The 4,242-nt window shown below is 46.1% G+C and overlaps 1 pseudogene; it reads left to right on the top strand.

The window, feature by feature from the left end:
• The first annotated feature begins 437 nt into the window (after positions 1–437).
• Positions 438–1,284, top strand: LOC123934760 (annotated as a pseudogene).
• The last annotated feature ends 2,958 nt before the right edge of the window (positions 1,285–4,242 follow it).

Consider the following 4,242-nt stretch of genomic DNA (forward strand, 5'->3'; position numbering starts at 1 on the left):
GAGACAGCTGCCTGCCTTTAAAGCATTCACCTGTGTGGATCAGGCCCAGCCGCAGGACATCTCAGGGACAGTGGATATAAAGAGCTTCTGTCAACTGCAAAAGCCCATCACAGGAGGTCACTGCCTGGGTGGGAGGGGGCTGCAGGGCCTTGGCCGCAGTGAGCACCAGGATGCGGGGGCACTGGAGGCCCAGGTCATGGAGATGGGGTGCAGTAGGGCACGGTTGTGGGACGTCTTCCCAGAGGGCCAGGACAGCGATGGCCTCGCTGCAGCTGCCAGGAGGGGCGGGAGGTGGGGGGGGGGACATATCGGGGGGTGGCTCCAGGGTGCGGACAAGCTGAGAGCTTTCAGGGCACAACCCCCCACCAGCACACCCAGGGTGGGCGGTGGGGGGGGGGTGGTGAGTCAGGGAGGACAGCTGCGGGGTCCGGCGATGGATGGCTGCATGCACTTCTCTCCGGTCCTGCAAGTGTCTGTCCTGGAGCCATCAGTCATTCCCCAATGAGTCTCCAGGCAGTGACCCGAGAGACTGCTGCAGAGACCTGAAGAACGCAGCTTTAAAGATGGGGTGCCTTCACGCCCTATATCCCGACTCCTTGGGCTACTGGGGAGGGACCAATTTCTCCCAAACCAAACGGCGGTGGGAGAAGCTGCATTTTGTATGGGAAATGGCCAGAAATACTCAGGACACTGCTGGAATTATGCTTATATTAGACAAGGATCACTACTTACCCTTGGGCTTTTAGCACGTCTTCCAAAAGATGGGAGAGTAAAAGCCTCCAAGAATGTCCTAACTGTGTTGTTCTCTCTCTAGGGTCCCAGACCCCCAGGGAGAAGTTTCTCTGGCACTGCTGACAAGCTGAAGACGAAAACTTGGCAAGCCACCGAGCACAATACAGGGCTGGCCTTGACCCAGGATGCGTATTCGAAGCTGAGTGAATGCAGATGCTTTCTGTACTAATGATGATGATCACTGGGACAGGACTCTTCAATATTTGACAGGACCCTGGCTGCCAACATTCTGAAAAATGCGGTTCCTCAAGTTCCTAGCAATTTTCATGTGGAGACAGGTATGCAGCGTGAGAAAACCTGTAGGCCATCCACCCATAATTTTGTCCCCCTTAAATAATAACAAACAGCACATATTTCCAGAAACTCTATCAGTGAGGAGTTCATTATGGCAGCCATTTTCCCCACCCAGGAAAGAGGGGTGGGAGGGATATTAGGGACCATGAGTTCTTTAAAAGCTACAGTGAAAAATCACAATTACAAAAGCGAAAGTGATAGTCTTCTGTCAGAAATTAGTCCAATCAGGATACATAATCGAATAAGAGGTTTTGGGAACTGATTTCTGCTTTAATACAAAAAAGAAATGGTTTTCTAAAAGGTTTCCAAATATAAGTAAACTTTTCCAATTATATCTGGTTAAGATTTAAACTTAGGTTTTCATTTGGGGGGTTGTACTTAATTTTTTAAACATTTTATTCATTTGAGAGCGAGAGAGAGCTACGAGCGGGGGGGGGGGGGGGGGGGGGGGGAGGTGCGACGGGAGAAGGAGAAGCAGGGAGCTCAATGCAGGGCTCCATCCCAGGACCCTGAGATTATGACCTGAGCTGAAGGCAGAGGCTTAACTGAGAGCCACCCAGGCATCCCGGGTAGGGGGGTTGTATTTTAAATTCAACTCCCAACTGCTAAAGATTATCATCGATGATAAGGGAGGGGAGGGGACACCTTATTAAATTGCTTCCCCTAATCATTTTATCTGGAATTTTGTACACTCTCCCACTTTCAAAGCCTATTTTAAGTACAGGAAAATTTATATAAAATTGTCATAGCAGTAAAAAGTATTGCAATGAAATTAGAGTATTAATGGAACACGCTGTTTCACTCTTGACACAGTTGTTTGGAAGGGATTGCTTGACTGCTTTTAGAACTCAAAAAATATATTTTTAAACACCCTGTCAGAGAGAGTTATTTTCAGTATTACAGATTCCTGTACCATTGTGTTAAAATTTGCCTGTGCTTTGGGACCTTCCTAAAACATATTCTCATTTGGAATATATTTGGAGGAAAACAAAGTTTAAACATCGTTTTCACCTCAACAGTAGAAATACTGTTGTTTTTTCCTTTAATGCTACCAAAATAAAATACTCATTTTTGCAGTAAAAACATCCCACAGCAGTACTCATACTAGTGTTTGAATAACCAGAAGACCGGAATATGGGGTGGGGGCATCATTAGAATCCTGTCTCCCACACAGGCCAAAAGTGGACTGCAGATGCACTATAGTCTCACCTGGGACTGCCCTGAAGGACATTGGTGAAGGGTAAACTTCCCAGAGTGAAAATTTTGAGCAGTGCGCCTGCTTGTTCACTCTGCCTGGAGGAGAGATGGCCAAAGGTATGAGTGTATAAGCATGCATAGGCCGTGTCTGAGTCATTATCTGAATGGCCAGGGACTTTGAAAATACATGACTGAAAGTTTGTGACAAGGAGGTCTAGGGAAGAGGTATGTGGATACGCCCATCCAAATAGACATATGATATGACGATAAGTGTGTCCCATGGGTGATCAGCAAAGAACAACCTTACTAGGGGAGAAGTTTAATAATCTGATGGCTAGGGATGCCTGGGTGGCTCAGTCAGTTAAGCTGCTGCCTTGGCTCAGGTCATGATCCCAGGGTCCAGGGATCGAGTCCCGCATCAGGCTCCTTGCTCAGTGGAGGAGCCTGCTTTTCTCTCTGCCTCTGCCTGCCACTCCGCTTGTTCGTGCTCTCTCTCTCTCTCTCACAAATAAATAAATAAAATAAAAATAAAATCTTAAAAAAATAATAATCTGATGGCTAGGGGACCCATTGTGTAAATACCCATCAGGCCCTTCCCCAGCAGTCATGTCTGAACCCAGTTGGCTCAAGAACTAGGCGGCCAAGTGGCAGGCTGGGATCACCAAAGCTGATCTCACTACAACCATTGCTGTGTGCCTGATCTGCCAGAAGCAGAGGCCACCATGGAGCCCCTGATATGGCACCTGTGACTGATCAGCCAACTACCAGGTGGCAGGGGCTTCATGGTGGAGCACTTTTATTAAGGAAGGGGCTGTGCTTTGTGCTTACTTAAATAGACACTTTGGATATGGATTTTCCTTACCACCTGTAGTGCTTTTGAGAAACCAATATTTGTAGATTTGAAAAATACCTTCTTCACCATCATGTTATTCCAAAGAGCATCACTTCTAAACAAGGAACCCATTTTGTAGGAAATGAGTGCAGCAATTGAGCAATATTCATGGAATTCACTGGTCTTGGGTTTCTCCTCATCCTGAAGTGGAATGGCATCTGGAAGACCTCACTTGTTTCTAGCTAAGTGGCAGTAACTTGAGGATCTGGGGTAGCTAAGCATTTACATGCATAGGTATATGGTATTGTTCCAAGCTAAGCATTTACATGCATAAGTATATGGTTCTGTTCCTCTTATCACATGGATTTATGGATCCTGCAATCAAGGTATGGAAACAGGAGTGCCTCTCCTCACTATTACCCCCAGCAAGACAATAGAAAATTTTTGCTTCCTGTCCCCAAGACAAGAGATCTAGCTCTTCCGGGCTAGAGATCTTCGTTCCAAAGAAAGAATGCTTTCACCAGGAAATAAAACAATGACTCCATTGAATGGGAAGTTGAGTCTTCCAGCTGGGCACCTGGACTCCCCAGACCTCTCAATCAACAGGCAAAGAAGGGTTATACTCTACTAGCTGGGGTGACTGAACCTGACCATCAAAGGAAATTGAGTTCCTACTACAAAAGTGTTATGGAGGCATATGTCTGATATGTTTAGACAGCTTCTTGATAGTTCCGTGTTTTGTGATTAAAGTCAATGAACAATGCATGTCTATCACATCATCATGATGTACACTTTAAATATCTTATACTTTTATTTGTCAATGAAGCTGAAAAAAAGTTAATGGATAATTATAATAACCGAACCGAGACAGAACATCTAGTGGCCAAACCGTTCAAGAATGAAGGTTCAGGGTGCCTGGGTGACTCAGTGGGTTAAGCCTCTGCCTTCAGATCAGGTCATGATCTCAGGGTCCTGGGACCAAGTACTGCATCTGGCTCTCTGCTCATCGGGGAGGCTGCTTCCTCCTCCTCTCTCTCTCTCTCCCTGGCTCTCTGCCTACTTGTGATCTCTCTCTGTCAAATAAATAAATAAAATCTTTACCAAAAAAAAAAGAAGAAGAAGAATGA

The sequence above is a fragment of the Meles meles genome, chromosome X, assembly GCF_922984935.1.
Source record: "Meles meles chromosome X, mMelMel3.1 paternal haplotype, whole genome shotgun sequence".
Lineage (NCBI taxonomy): Eukaryota > Metazoa > Chordata > Mammalia > Carnivora > Mustelidae > Meles > Meles meles.